Source organism: Excalfactoria chinensis, chromosome 1 (genome assembly GCF_039878825.1).
Source record: "Excalfactoria chinensis isolate bCotChi1 chromosome 1, bCotChi1.hap2, whole genome shotgun sequence".
NCBI lineage: Eukaryota > Metazoa > Chordata > Aves > Galliformes > Phasianidae > Excalfactoria > Excalfactoria chinensis.
Window position 1 is genome coordinate 105672540 of NC_092825.1, and position 16201 is coordinate 105688740.

The 16201-nt window shown below is 41.3% G+C and overlaps 1 long non-coding RNA gene across 1 annotated transcript; it reads right to left on the reverse strand.

The window, feature by feature from the left end:
* Positions 1-4088: 4088 nt before the first annotated feature.
* Positions 4089-15977, reverse strand: LOC140247488 (uncharacterized). The gene is made up of 4 exons (XR_011902676.1): positions 15864-15977; positions 7443-7516; positions 5913-6162; positions 4089-4196 (listed from the first exon to the last, which is right to left on the reverse strand). It is a non-coding gene; the product is annotated as an uncharacterized lncRNA (long non-coding RNA).
* Between the last annotated feature and the right edge of the window lie 224 nt (positions 15978-16201).

Sequence of the window (16201 nt, forward strand, 5' to 3'; positions counted from 1 at the left end):
CTGGGTGGCAAATGGGGATTTCAGTGCCCCTCAGTGAGGAGTCCCCAATTACTAGGACTCTTTACCCTTTTTTGTTGGTGCTAGTTTTGATGTGATTTCTTGGCTGGTCCTGCCTAATATACATTTATGTCCTGGGGTCAGACAGTTATGCAGACCCTCTTCTTTTTTGAGTCCCAGAGCCTCATATCTGTTGCTCAGGGGCACTATGGCGGTAGCAGGAAGATGCCTCCTTCTGCTCCAATCAGTGACAAGGGTCCATCCCCCTTCACCTTGTATGTTATCGTGACCTTCTTCCTCAAAGTGGGAAGCTGAGTTAGCTTCTTCCCCTTGCAGGAACCTAGGACAGAGATGTCAGTCAGCATGTGTTGGCCCAGACTGTGCCCTATCCATATTCCTCTCTGATTCCAAGATACCTCTCAGTCTGGCCATCTGCTCAAGAAGTTCACTGAGCAGTGATTACAACAGTGGCCATCTCCAAGCTGGCCGAGGTGGTAAAGACATCATGGGAGCCATCATAATGCTCAGAATCTGTCCTGCCAGGAGGGAGCCAGACAAGGGCAGGAAAGAATAAGAGAACAAGGATGACTTTTGCAATGGGGAGACATTTTGAGGAGGAGACTAGGAGGACAGAAGAAGCAGTAGTTTCTGTATGGGAAAAAAGGGCAGGAGAAAGCAGGAAGGTATGGAAAGAAACTTCGCTAACTCACAGGTCATGAAGATACGAATTTGGAGGGGGGCTCCATAAAAGAGGGAAAGGAAAAAAGAGAAGTCTGGTAAAGCTAAAATCTTGAAAAGAATCACTGGTTCTAAGGCATCAAGGCACCTTATGGAAGATAATTGCTGAGGTAAGAGGCAGCCTGATCCTTATAAAGAAAATGTCTTTTTCCTGGAAAAACAGACACTGGAAACTTATTGTCTAGGTAGAAAGGGTGCGTTTGATTTGAGCTGAAATGTATAGAGAAGGAGTAGTTACGGCGGATGATTTAGAGGTGTTGCTGTAGGTGAAGACAGAAGGAAATGTAGGTTTCTAGTATGTGGAAAACCAAAACTGCATGATAGTCTAGCACAGATCTTGACAATGAAATGGCTTTCAAGGAACTGTTTCTCCACTGTGTATGGCTGTAAAAGCAATGCCGTAAGAGAAGGAATTTTTATTTTTTTAAAATACATAGCATGGTTTCTAGAGAGAATAGATATTCATTGAGGAGAAAATAGGTCGTGAGGTAGCAAAGGATATTAAAGATTTATCCTTGCAAATCTCCAACAGAGCTAGCCAGGTTGAGACTGCATAGTCAACAGCCTGAGAGCGAGCCTCGGTTCTAACCTGAGCTTCACGTACATGTGAAGCCTTCTGATCCTGTGACTTAAAAAACAGCCCTCAAATGGGCACTTGGGGGCAGTGGTTGCTTGGCTGTAAGTGAGGCAGAATCTGTACCTAATTGTCAGTCTGGAACTGTGCAAAAGCCACCCTAAGCAAATAACCTTAATGAGAAGGCAGTATGGGCCAAACCACAAGTTCTCCAAGTCTCAGAAGGCTTCAGTTTTCGGAAATACATTCATGTTCTGTCATGGCATTGAATTATTAAGTGATTCCTTGGTTTTAACTGGCCCTTCAGGTCTGAGGAAAACATCTGGCCATGAACGAGCTCATGAAAAAAGGACGAGTCTACACATCCAAGTTTGTCCCTTCCTATTTAGTTATTAGCTACACTCTGGCTTTTTCTGCCTCTTTATTTTTTCAGTCAGAAGACTGAGCTATAAGAAGTATGCATGAAACATCTGTGCCAGGATCTTCCTCAGAGGATGTTGGGGTGGATGCTTTTGTTCTTTACTCTCTCCATCTGAGCAAGCTATTTAATGCCAATGTTTTTAACATAATTTCTTGTTTTTATTGATCTCCTGTATCTCCTTAAGGCCAGCAAGCACCAAAACAACAGCAACATCCATTCATATGTTCCATGGTTTCTTGAAAAAGAAACCCCAGCAAAGAGGTAGAGTGGAAAAGGAGAGGGATTCAAACCTTGCTAACAGTCATGAGAAAGTCCTCTGAACAGTGAATGCAGCCAAGGCTGTGTTCGTTCTTTTGCACGACTTTTCCTTTCCATGGGATAAAATGTGCTTGGCATGGTTTCTTCAGGCAGCAATAAGAGGAGAACACAGACAGATGCATGTAGACAGAAATAACCTATTCCTCATCTACAGCTCACCCTAAGACAGCTGGCCACAAGATGTTTTTGATCCTCAAAGCCATCTACCTGGGCAACCATAATCTTCTGTCCAGGAGAAAATACTTTTCTTTTAAGCAAGTTTTCTTTATCAAAGAGGCCAAGATGGAAGCAGGGAGTGTTCAGCTAAAAATGTTAGGATTTTATCACAGTCTTTTATGGATTATAAAATGATTGTGTTCCAAAGGACAACTAGGAAAAATGTCAGAGCCCCATTCTTGGGAATTAATCTGAGGAGGCAAAAACAATTCAGTAGGTGATTTCCACGGTCAACCACGCATAAAACAAATGCCCCCATCAGAAACTGGGGATTAAAGTGAATGTTTCAAGCCTTAGTGGTTTAAATGAAGAAAAAAACAAAAAAAGGAAGAAGACTTATGGCATTTTATATTTGAATTTTGTTCCCTTTCTTCTATGCTAAATTGCCCAAACTGCGTAAAACATGAAGGCATTATTAAAAGAAACACAATTGGTGAAACCAAAGCACGATGCTGGTAGAAAAAAAAAAAAAAATCTTAAAGATTCAAATATTGAAACTTCTTTATCCACCTCTTCTGAGATCTCTCTGTATTGGATTTATGTGGTGAGATTTTGGAAGAAAGGGGGCTGCAGGTGTGACCTCTGTGACAGATATAGCTGGCTACAGAAGGACCTGTCATAGGCCAAAGCTGAGCCCACCAGCCCAGCTGGTGGCATCTATGTGACAGTATAGTTCAGATAGGCTAAAAAAAACCATATGGTAGCGATGAGAGAGAGAGAGAAAATGTGAGATATGTAACTCTGGAGGCACTGAGGTCAGTGCAGAAGGATGGCAGGAGTTGTTCTAGGCACACAGCAGCAGCTCCCAGCAGCCCAGGAGAGGCCCATGGAGAAGCAGGCTGTCCCTCTGCAGACCATGGGCAACAAATGGGGCAGATCTCCACATGCGGCTGTGGAGGAGCCCACAGTGCAGCAGTGGATGAGGTCTGAAGGAGGCATAGCCTGTGGACACCCCCAAAGGAGCGTGTTTTCTGGCAGGAACAGCAGCATAGATGTTCATATCTATGCTGAAATGGGCCATTCCTGAAAGTTTGCACCCTTGGTATGAGCCCATTCTACACTGGTTCATGAAGGACCGTATCCCATGTAATGGATCCCACCTTGAAGCAGGGGAACAGTGTGAAGAAGGAGCAGCAGAGACCAAGTATTACAAATTGACATTCACTATTCAGCTGCACCACTCATGGTGGGGGAAGCCGTAGAGCAGCTGGAAGGGAGAGAGGGAAGTTAAGCCTGGAAGGAATGTGGATATGGGAAGGTGCTTTTAGTTTTCCTTTTGTTTCTTGTTATCCTGCCCTGCTATTAAATGGCAGTAAATTAAATTAATCTCCTCCAAGTTGAGTCAGTTTTGCGTGCTATAGGAAGCGGTGAGCGATCTCCCTATCCTTGACCTACAAGCTCTGTTACCTTACTTTCTCCTCCTCTCTCACTAAGGAATGGGAGTGAAAGAGTGGTTGGGTGGAGCCTGTCAGTTGGCCGAGTTAACTTACCACACTTGCTTTCACAATTACTTAAGAAAGAGCTAATTAAATCTATTAATGTAAAACAAAACTCTTTGGTGACATTATATTAAACTTGCCATATTTTATGCACAAATCAAGACTGCAGATTTTATGCATAATTAATTTTTTTAATGTTCCAGTTAATAGCCCTCTTGGTTCATCAGCCAAACAAAGGAGCATATTGTTTCACAGGAAATCCTGTAGAAAAAAAGACAAGAGAAGCTCATTCTTTCTGTGTCTCCCTGACATGAGTCCATATGAGCTTTCTGTTATCAAGCAGATAGCTACCAGGAGAGTAGCTGGAAGCATCCCATCTCACTTCATGGCAGAAGTGAAGAAACTTTCCATTGTGAAGGCTGAAAGGCCTGTCTCTTCCTGCACCAGTGCCATACCAATGATGTTCTTTAGAAGCAGATCCAAGTGGAGAGACCTACAGAGGTTGTCAAACATCTCATACAAGTACTGTTGTTTTCCACAGGCTTTGCAGTAAAATGAATTAGAAGCCTTGTTTATTTACCTTGGTAATTCTAAGGGCTATTATTCTTGCAAGGTTAATTTTATTTTATTTTACCTTTATAATTTCTTAATGACATAAAAATAAAAAAATGAACACTTCCTTTGGTCAATTAGTTCAGCACGTTCCTTGGCAGAGAGCTAGAAATGAAAGGTTATAGTCTAATCTCAGTAAATTCAATAGAGACTGATATCACTGGGATTTATGCTGAATATGTTGCCATATAATACATGTTGCTATATAATACATATGAATATATGGTACATATAATACATATGAATATGAATATGTTGCCATATAATACATGCTGCCAGAGGCAGATCTGGAAAATGAATAGAAAAGCATACAAAGTTTGATAGATACTTAGCTCCCATCCATCAGTACTTGAAAATAAACCAAAAAGAATGAAAGAAAATGTGATTCTGAAGTAATCCTGGTTTTCTTTTTATATAAGAAAAACAGATGCATAATTAACAATACATAATTCAGAATTAAGAGCCCATGATACCTTTGTCTGAAAATGCTAACAAAGGTCTGGGTTCCATCACAATTCTGCGTCATCCCAATCAGGTCATTTATCTTTCTGCGTTGCGAGATTAACTTTTCTCAATTAATGCTAATATTGGATCTTTTTGTTCTAATCAGACTCTTCCAAAAGAGCAATACGCAGCGTAGGATTACTGTTCATAAGAAAAAAAGAAAAACAAGCATATTATGCCTGCTGGGTTTTCGCTGTTAGTGTTCCACTTCCACCTACACTATTAATAAGGCTCTGGGTGAAACTGGTTTCTTTGATGATGGAAAAAAATAGCAATGTACTTCTAACAGAATTTTTTTTCCATGTAGAAACTGTTATAAGCAGAACAATTGTGTGGATGCAATGAAAGGCAAATGTCAGAGTCTGAATCTTTTCCTCTCAATTCATTTAACAGTGACAGTGCCAATGCAAATAGTCATCCAAGAGAAGTAGAAATCACACACAAAAAAAAAAGGAAAAAAAAAAAAAAAAAAAAAAGAAAAAGCCTACCACAGCAGTCAGGAGGCCTTAACTTTATAGTATGTCAGCTGCATGGAGATCAAAGATAAAAGAGTCCAGAGGAGCACAGATTATGCAGCACGAGGGCCACCTCACATTTAAGTCCCCTCTTTTCCCCTTTGCCTCAGCCAGAAGCCAAAGAATCTGTTCTGAGTGCATTATGGCCAATTTCTAGTTTCTGGCTTTGTCTGTCACAAAATGTGTGAATTTAATCCCTTACAGGTGGCAAAGGTTTGTTGACTGAAGACAGCTTTGAGGAACAGAGCACTTAGCGGTTTTGTATGTTGATGTTTCATGCCTGGATAGAGAAGAAATGATAAAACCTCCACAAGGTTGGGTTTTACACACTGGATAAAATGCGCTAGAGAGGTTTCATTATTACTGCTCTTCAAAAGCTCTCTGTAGTGCAGCCTCACTGAATGTGATACATTCAAGTCATCAGGAATGAAGAGTTGTGGTATTTCACATAGGGTAAGGCTATGAAACAGGAAATGAGTAAAATGAAAGGGTACTGAGATATCTCTTTGTAGCTGAGAGGGCTCCAATTCAGCCTTATCAGACTATTGCAAGCAGAAGGTGCTTGAGAGAGTACATACCAGGTACACAGTAGAGTCCTTAAGCCTACAGAAAGGTAAGGGCATAGGTTAAGGCTGTGGATCAGGACAAAGCCCACTCCAACCGGAGAGTAGTCATGTACTCAGGCAGGATATTGTTTCCCCTTTGCTGATCTGCAGTGTATATCAGAGCTTCCCAGGCTGGACATCCTCTAATTACAGTGATTAAGGGATTGGCCAAAATACTCATGTGGCTAATGCCCATCCTCTTCTGAATCCCATTTCCTTCCCTCTGAAAAAAAAAAAAAAAAAAAAAAAAAAAGGAGGAAAAAAAGAAAAACAGACAAACAAAATTGTTTCAGAAAACTAGGACTAGTGCATATTTCTCCTAAGAACATAACTGCTTGCAGATCACAGGCAAAAGCATGGCATTGGTTTGCGAGTGATGCTGTCATATTTTCAGTGTGCCATAGGGTCCCTCAGTTCAGAACACCCCATCTATGTGCCTTAATACTACAGATGATACTTTGGGTGGAGGCAACAAGCAGCTTTGAATGCATGGATGGAGTTTTCAGGACCTTGTAATCAAGGTAGAGGCCGCTGCCTCCCAGAAATTTTGAGGAACTGTGGTTTCTTTCCACAGACTTCTGTTCCTACCGTAACCCTCACCGTAACCCTCAGGCTACAGTAACCTACATAGAATTGAACATTTTCCCATAACAGGCTGCAATCTGGATTTTTGCTATTATCTGGAAAAGCTAACTCTTTATACAGGTGTTACTACCAGTATGATCCTGGGACTGGAACTCTATGAATGAGATCTTCAAGAGAGGTATAGCATTCAGTAGTTCTACGTATGAGAACAGATGAAGCATATAGAAAATATATTCTTAATCTGTTGCAGAAACTGCACTACATTAAAGCCAGATCTCTTTTGGTCAGTGCCAGCAGTATCTCTAAGCAAAGTAATGTGAACAATCTTAGACCCACTGTGCCGCTTTTTAAAAGCACATGTGCTTATTTTTCTGTCAAGGTTTAGAGTAGTATAAGGTTTTGGAAACACAGGACAGCCTGGTGCAAGCATAATGTCATATTCAGGCTAATCAGAGCACAGCCAAAGGCAATTTCAGTGGATTGTAGGCTTGATTATCTGGTTTAAGAGCATTCTCCTCTGGAATGGACTAACTCCATCCTTACATATAAGCATGTATATTTATATGTGGCATATAAATATAGCCACAGTGATGTGGCTTAATATCAGACTACAAAACAGGTGACCATAGTCCAGAGCACAATGACTGATGAAACAAAATCAGATGCGTGCTTTGGTGTTCCGTTCGGTGGTGTCTGAGTTGTTTCCTATCAAGAGCACACACTGCTTGTGTCAAATGCATCCTGCAGGAAGTACATTGCAGGGAAAACTGCCATTCCTCTCCTTTGCCAAAGTTTTGGACCTGTCTGCTGCAGATGCACATGTTGCCTGGTGCCTGCCCTAAAAGAAATATGACATTTTTATATCCTCTCTTATACTGCCAGTACAGTGCATATGGCAAACATACTGCAGACAGTTACCTTTTCCATAAAACTTCTTCCAGATGTATCATCTCTACCACTCTGATATTAGTTCTGAGTCCTCATTGCTCTGCCTGCAAATTAAATCATCAGAGTATTAACTGTTGTCAGCACTTTGCAAAGTTGGATTTATCGTAACGAACTTTTGTAGGAAGCAGACACATATCCTATGCTAAGCAGATAATTTCCTGCTGAGAGACTAAACATAGCAGGAAATGGGAGGACACATAGAAACCTTATAAAATTGACTCCTTGAGAAAAACTAGATGGAAACATTTAGGGAAGCACACTAAAAAATGAGACATGTAATTACTGGTCATCCAGGTAGGGTCTGTAGGTTTTCTTTTAAATGCATTTGAGGAGATACTCAGTGAGTTGGCCCCAGAAGAGAGCTTTCCATCTGTATCCTTGTCTCTGGCCCCTCAGGTGCTGCTAGAGCTTCAGTACCTTGCATGATGCAGAGGTGGAGGCCCACCACCAGCCTGGGCTCTGTGACAGCCAATTCTGAGGAGCTTTAAGAGCCATGGGCTTAGGAGTCAGTGCTGCTCCATCCAGCTCTAAAGGCATGCCTTACAATTGAGTGAGTTTGGGAGGTTTGGCCACCCCGTACTCACTGCTCAGCTGATCATCCTTGCACTGAGCCCAAGGATGGGAGTTTGCTCTCCCTCAAAGGCATGATCCCATTGCAAACTGTTGACAGTGAAGTACTGAATGTGTGCTGCCCACCCAGAGCAAAGCAGAAGTAGCTCTTCTCTGAGGAGAGAAGAGGGCTATATTCAGCCTGGGCATGTGGTGAGGAGAAGGGCGCAGACAGGCCAGATCTCTTGTTAGGAGGCCTCCTAGGGCCCTGGTATGTGATGACATTTTAAGGGTTTCTGGACACATGTGAGGCTGGACAGTGTAGAGATGAGATATGATGGTGTGTTAGCATGGATGTCATGGCACTCTGTTGTCTACTAGGGAGGTAGACAAGTTTTCTAAAGGATGTGTCTTAATGCTGTGTTAGGGACAGGGACCAGTGGGATCTCCCTCAAGGTCATGGCTGTTGATGGCACTAAGGGGAAGGAGGCAGAAATTTGGCATTGTTTATTCCTGCATGGATTTATTTTTCAGTTCAGAAACTTTTGTAGTACCTCTCCCGTGATCCCCACTCAATCTGTGTTACCTCCTGCTATTAAGCAGTGTCACTGGTGGGGTCTAAGACCATCTTATTTCTTGCCAAAGAAGTGCTATTGCTGTCTGAAATCTCTAAAGGAATTAACACTTCAGGCATCAAATCATGAAATCATTGTAATAGGCAAACATTATCTGCACTCAGGTCACATCTCCAAAGGTCTAACATTGATTTTAAATTCTGCAGCCCTGCTCAGGTCCTGGCAGGCTTAGAGCTGCCAAATCTTCTGTCAGCTGCCTTCAGAGACACATATGGCTGCAGTGGTGGGACTGGACAGAAGAAGGAGAACAGGACTGGATTGGCACAAGAACAGAGCAGATAGGTCCCAGTCCTCAGAAAAAAAACTTCACTGTCCAGAACTAAAATTTCCTTTCATACACCGGCATGCCATATGAATGTACTCTGGGACTATGAAAAGACATAATAAAACAAATATGGAAACCCTTCTAATAGAAATGCTCATCAGTGGGGTATTTCCATAATATCTTTGCTGATAAAAGGTTGCTCACTTGAGTGCATTTGTTTTCTCCATAAAGTGAGGCTTGAGGGGTGGGGGAGATATTTCTTCTTTTTGTTTCTCCCCAAGGGAGAAACTACTTACTGCATAATGAAGGTAGCCACTAGTGTTTAGGTCACTTTGCGTCCAGAGGCTAGCCATTAACAACACTTTGTCTGCACCACAGATAATCTGAGTTCTCTTATTTGAAAACCAAATTGTCATCTTCATTTCTGTAGTTGCAGAAAATATCCTAAAGAAGCATTTGAGTCTTTTGTGTAGCCCAGAAACAAATACTGGATCCCTGTAAGTACAAAAATCTCAAGTTTTTAAATGCCATTAGAATTCACCTTGTTTTGCCTTCCCTTTTCTCATTTTTTTTCCTTTGTTTTTCCTCTGATAGTATCAAGAGAGAATGTATTGCTGCAAGTGAAATAGCTTTGATCCAGGATTTCTCCGTGCTCTAAAATTGAAGTTCTGTATACCCGAGTGACAGCTAGGTAGGGGTTTCAAACAACCACTTACTTAATGAGCACTTCTTCATTAAACTCACTGCAGGAAGTTCATCTGGTTCTCCTGTCCTTCACAGATGAGGCTCTGTAATTCCCTCCTGAATTTTCACTCTGTTTTTTGACTCTAAGGCTTTTGAAAAAAGTTATTAGTGATGGTCTAGAAAAAAAATGAATATAGTTTTATGATTGTATTTTATAATTCACACACTATATGTGCCCCTTTTAGAAGCAATAGAAAGTGTGGAAGAAAAACTCCAGTTAGGAACAGGAACTGGGGTTCTCAAGACACACGCTGTCTATGCCAGTATACCCTGAAGGCATACCCAAACTAAATCTTTTCACCTGCAATTGCTGTTCTGTTGTTACTGCACAAACAGCTGGTGAGAAGTAAAGGCAGAGAGTTCTCCAAATACCTTCTTTATAGCCCTTTCACTGCCAGATCCATCTGCCACATGGAAGATTGGTTCCAAATCACCTGTGAGCAATTCTTCAAAGAGCAGATTTTGCACTATTTTCTCCCTTTCTGCTCTTCCATCTCTCATTCTCCCTCTCATGTCACAGTCCTATATACAGTATGTACAGAGTTGGGTGACAGTAGAGCACACCTAGAAAAAGTCTTGGTGTAAAGAACTGTCTGAGGTTCATGGCAGCTCCCTTCCATCTCAAGTTGCTGAAGTTTCTCCAGCCCAAACATACACAGGTAACTGCAACTTCTGTTACAGTAGACCAGGAAGCTGTGGACTGACTATGCCTGCATTTTATTTCAGATAGCAATGGTACTGCCCTGCTATTTAGCATCTGAAGACAAAGCTGAGCACAGCTCAGCCATTCAAGACTGTACAAACATTTTATACATCGAGCTTTTTTTCCAGGAAACTCTTTGGTACAAAAGGAGCAGTTCTGCTTAGGTGAGTCACTGGGCACATTCCTATGAGCCAAGTCAAGTGTGGGATTTCAGCTAAAAGGCATTTTTATGGGAAATACAGAATTTGACAACTGTTTGCATTGGAAGTTTCTTCTCAGACTTGGGGCCACGTTTTCCTGAGGGTGTATGAGCTCCTAAGCACTTCCAGGAAAGTGTGACTGAAACATTTTTGCCTCTTTGGTCATACATCTGCTTACCATATCTATAGCTTGCAAATCCTGTCTTTGGAGCCACGGGCACTTGCTTGTTTCTATCTCTTTTTCATGCCCCTTCTTATTAACATTTTCGACAGGTTTAGGTTTTTCCCTTAGGAAAGCTTGCAAGAAAGGAGTAAATGCTTATGCTGCTGCTTTTCATCTATTTATTTTGCCTGTTTGTTTTTGCTCTTCTTTGGAGACACTATGATGCATAAATAAGCTATGACCTGTCGCCCCAGAGGGAGGAAATGGGAGATGGTGCATGGAAAGTGTTCTCTAGTTTTCCTCCTTTAATTTTGGTAATGATATCATACTAAATGATCAGGCTTTTCCCTGAAATTGAGTTTGCTGTATTTTCTTTTAATCATCCCAGGTGTATATGCTCACAGTGAATCCGAAAACAATTCGGAATACTTATCTTTAAGTCTTTCAAGGTCTATATTATACCCCATTTAAACAACCAATTAAGGTTTAATTTCATTGTAGTTTTCAGATACAAGGCAATCACTGTCTCCTGCAGTGCTGATAAGAACCACTGCAGCAAAGGCTAACACTCCAAGTAATAATTTAAAGGCAGAGAAACGAGGTGAAAATAAAAGATTTACCCCCTTTGAAATCAAGCAATTATAAGCCTACAGTGGCCATTTCCTGCTGCGACAACTGCTGGTTAAAAAATGAGAGATGTCCTTAACATATAGGTTTCACTGTCATTTGGGGGTGAAATAGTTTTTGTTGGTTTTATGTAATTTTTTCTTAGGGTTTTTCTTTTCTTTCTTGGTTGTTGGAAGTTTTTTTGGTTTGTTGATTTGTTGTTTGTTTGTTTTTTACTTTGGTTGTGGAGTTGATGAACGAGTTTCTTTGCTCATATTAAGGCAGAACAAGTAGCAGCAACTGCAACAGACTCAAAAGCAGAAGTTTCCCCAGTGCTTCCCAGTTCGTTTTAGTGCTGACCTGTAAGTATCCTTTTCTGTAGAGGGAATGCCTTTGAAAAGCCATGTAGATTATTCCTTGAGTGTCTTTGCAACAGAGGCTCAGCTATCAAGCTTCTTGCATTTGCAGTTAAGCAGAGTGTCTGGTATGTGATGATTTTGTGACATAGATCCCTATCAGGGAGAAGCTAAGCTGAAAATTATTTATTTAATTTCACACAAGACAGGGAATGGAGGCAGGGCTGGAAATAAAGCACTGTCACTAAATTCAGAAAATTCAAAAAGGAACAGCTTTGCTGACTTCACCAGAGTCTGGCTTCTGATTACAGTATTTGAACCAGACTTCTCCAACTGCTTAACACAGTGTCTCCTTAGAGCCCTAAGTCAGGATTTTACTAATTAAAACTACATGCCTATATATGCTACTGTACACATCAATGTAGTTAAAGGTTGAGTTTGTTCTATTATATTGTGTTTTTCTTAACAGTAACAGTTAAATAAGAGAGAAGGATTGACTGGAGATTGAAAGCATAACATGTGCAGGACATCTGCAGATATTCTCATGACACATAATAAATTAAAAAGCCCAAATCTTTGGAGGTTTGACAGCATAACTGCAAAGGAATGACTACAATTTCAATGCTAGCTCTTTTCAGTGTATTAAAGGTTACTGCCTACGTGTTTCCACAGTGATGTTTATGGTAATAGCATCTTCTTTTTCTCCATGCTCTAAATTAGAAAGATAGAAGGGAAAAGAAATTAAAATAAAGAAATAAATAAATGAAGCCTTGGGGTCCTCTGGTGTCTTATTTTTTGAATCCAAACTTTGCCACTTCACTTCCTTTGGCTCTGACATCCACAGTATGGCAGTTCAAGGTCACATGCCATGTTGGTATTTTTTTCTACTTGTTTTTGAAGACCCAGTTTCAGAAGAGAGTGGCTACAGTCAGGTACAGGTGGGCACTTGCCAAGAACTGCAGCCTCAGGCAAAAGCAGATGCTGCTGGGCAAGCTGGGGAAGCTAGTGGATTTCAAGCACCTGGTTGCTGCTAAGTTAAAGCATGCTGACCTGTGTCCATCACTGTGAGGTCTACTTGGGCTTTGCCATTTACTACATTCAGAGATGCCCTTGCCTTTGTGCTTTTGACCTAAGACTGTTTTCAGGTGAGATTAGATGTGAGCCCTTGAGGCAACAGGCCTGGCTGGATTACCTTCTTCCAAGTGGTATGTCTGTTGCAGTGAAACCAGCCCTGTTGCTGAAGGAATACAACACAGATCACAAGAAATAGACTATCAAACACCAGCTGATTGAGGAAGCCCCTTCCAGGATTTGCCAGTAACCTGTAACCATGGTCACACCTGTGGACACTGAGGCATGTTACTGGGAATGCTCCATGCAGGCACAGATATGATCTCATTACACTACCAAAGGGTGTGAACATCTCAGGGTTGTTTTTTAGGTGGATGTAACTTCACAGCTGGCACTGTGGTAAGAAAGAGACCCAATCCTCACCTGCTGAAGAAGAGAGAGGACAGGTGGCCTGAAGTGTAGAAGACATCAGGGTAAAATGAAAACACGTCCACTTCTAAATGAGGAACAGGTTGGATATTACGAAAAATTTATTCCTAGAAAGAGCAGTGAGGCTGGTTATTAGGAAAGATTTATCCTCAGAAAGAGTGGTGATGCAGTGGCACAGGCTGCCCAGGGAGGTGGTGGAGTCATCATCCCTGTAGGTGTTCAAGAACTGTATGGATATGGCACTGAGGACACAATCTAGAGCAATCACAGGCATGGGTTAATGGTTAAACTAGATGATCTTATTAGTCTTTCCAACAATTCTGTGATTCTATGAACATCAGGTACATCAGCATTATCTTCAGGCCAGGGCTGGATGGAACTGCAGAGATGATTTGAAGGAGACCACACAACCCTACAGACAATAGAGGAGTAACACTATGACAGAAACATACTCCTTTTGTTCAAGTGGTGGGAAATTTCCACTGGTTTGTGAAATTTAATAAATATGCATTCTCTGCATTCTCTGGTAAGACATGGATTCTTCTTATCTTTAAAGTTACTATATTATATCCAGTGCTCCAGATTCATGCATGTTTATAGATTATACAAGGTAGCAAGATGGTCTGTGGCCAAACTGAGAGAAACAGTTGAAAGGAAAAATGCTATTTCAAACTGAGAAAGATGTGTGGTATGGAGAAGGAGCTCAGAAACCTCTGCCAGTCATCCACCCTCCTGCCCCTTTAATTTTTATATTAAAATGTTTTTAGGCACTAGCATGTGGGAGATGAAAAGGGAGGAGCTCAGGGTATGAGCTCTGAGATGAGAATGATGATTTTCCTTAGGGAGATCACTGTTCTCTCTCAAAGAGGCTGTAGGATCCCCAGACTTGTAGTGCCAAGGTGGGGTACATTTTGACAGTTCATATGTCTTCCTTCTTCTCGTGGATGGAGCACGGGCCACCCCTCATAGCCCTCACACCTGCCAGTACAGCCCCATCTTTCTCACACATGGCCACACTAGGAAGAGGCTGGAAATGACCTAGTGAGAAATCAAGGTTGCTAAAAAGGCCGTCTGCATATGGGGTCTTCTGGTGGTCACTACAGTGAAGTGCTTTCAAGATGGCGCATGGAGCAAAAGTCTCACTGACAGCTTGCTTACTGCACTCGTGCTTATATAAAGTGCTGGAGGCTCAACCAAAAAAAAATGTGAAAAATAATGTTAGCTCTTAACTGGGGGAAAAAGTAACATCTAAAAAATTGGAAAACAGCAAAGTGAGAAGTAGGGGCAATTGATTTGTATAAATGCAAGGTTTAAATTTTGATAGGAACCACACCTTGTGTGTTTTACTGAGCCTAAATTGTGATACAAAGATATTTTGGACTCCAGAAAATAACTTAGGTTACATAAACATAAGAAAAACACATTTTCACAGTTTCAGAAGTACTGTATCACTGTTATGAGCAAATATTTTTTGTTGAAATCCGTAAGTTAGATTTAACTGAGCAGGAAATAATTAATTAGCAGATTTGCAGTCAGATGTTGTGCAAAGCCTAGCTGTAATTCAGTGCTCTAGGATCTGTACTAGAGACCAATGTTGGACCTTCCTCTGAATCTTGACACATCACATATTTGGCCAGGCACTAAAAGAGGGGATAAATTGCGGAGAACACTCAACAGCTTCTTCAATTTAAAAAGTTATTATTATTTTTAATAAATGTTGCTATTTAGTCTGAAAGCGAAAGTGTTAAGACTTAACTGCCTATTAAGATTAATTTAAATCCAAAGTATTATTTTTAAAAGTCTAAATTCTCCATTGCAAGAAAAAAAAAGTATCCATGCAACCCAAACACCCTGTAAATAAATACAAATTTGCCTCAGCATGTTCTGAAAGGGCCCTTCCCCACCCCTCCCCCCCAGACTGGCTTCTTGTCACAGGCAAATGCTTAATAGGTTGTGGCTGGAAAATCCCAGGGAAAGCTGGAGATTTTTATGAGATGAGCACTGATTGTGCAGGAGCCTGCAGCTATTGCTGACCTGCCTCTTGCACAGAAAGAGGATTATTACATAAAAAGAGTTCTGGAGATATTGTATGAAAAATACATTTTAATTTCTTTCTCAGCAAAAGAATGAGGTGGAGAGAAAGGAAATAGGAGCAGGCAGAGGAACTGCTGCTGCAACTCAGTTAGGTGGGATTCATTTTTATTTATTTATTTTTAATTGTTATTACTGATACTTGGAAAGATCTTTAGAGGATCTTATATGGGTGCAGGTGAACATATACCTTAGCCCCACAGCCTCTCTTCATCTCTTTTAGTCACAAAGAGATGGTCTTTTGCATACATAAAAGCACATATACTCCCGTGAGAGCATATTTTTCTGGCTTTTTTTTCCCCACGATTTGCTTTCTGCTACTCCCTCCATACCTCTTAGACAGATTGAACAGAAAGAAGGGCACTATTTGTCTTTCTAATTACTGTGCACATGGAGGGATGTCAGCCTAGGTTCCTCTCCTAATTGTTAGCTGTCGAGGGGCTCTTCTGTTGCAGTGTTTAGTGTCAGAGAGCAGCCTGCCTCCCTACCTTGCGCTGAAGAGTGTGAACACAACACCATAACCTCAATATCTCTGCAAAGTGCTCTCTGTTCCTTTCCCTCGCTTCCAGTCACTCTCACCTGGAGACAGCAGCTGTTTCTGCTCGCCCATTTTCAGCCTCAGGTTCCTCCCCAGGTTCCCCTCTCCATTTTCCATCCCCCTGGCGCTGATGTTGCACTTTATGCAGCTTGTTCACCTGTATCCATGACAACTGGGATGACATCAGTACAAGGGCTCAACATCACAGTGAGGATTCCAAACCAGTTAAGTGCTAATAATACCTTTTTAATTGCACTCAAAATACTTCTGGTGCTAAAAAATAAAAATAAAAAAGGGGTGGATGAGTGAGTAGATGCGGAATGTGGAGGAAAAAATTATCTTGCTTTGCTGGCTGCCTACACAATGACAACCCTGTGCT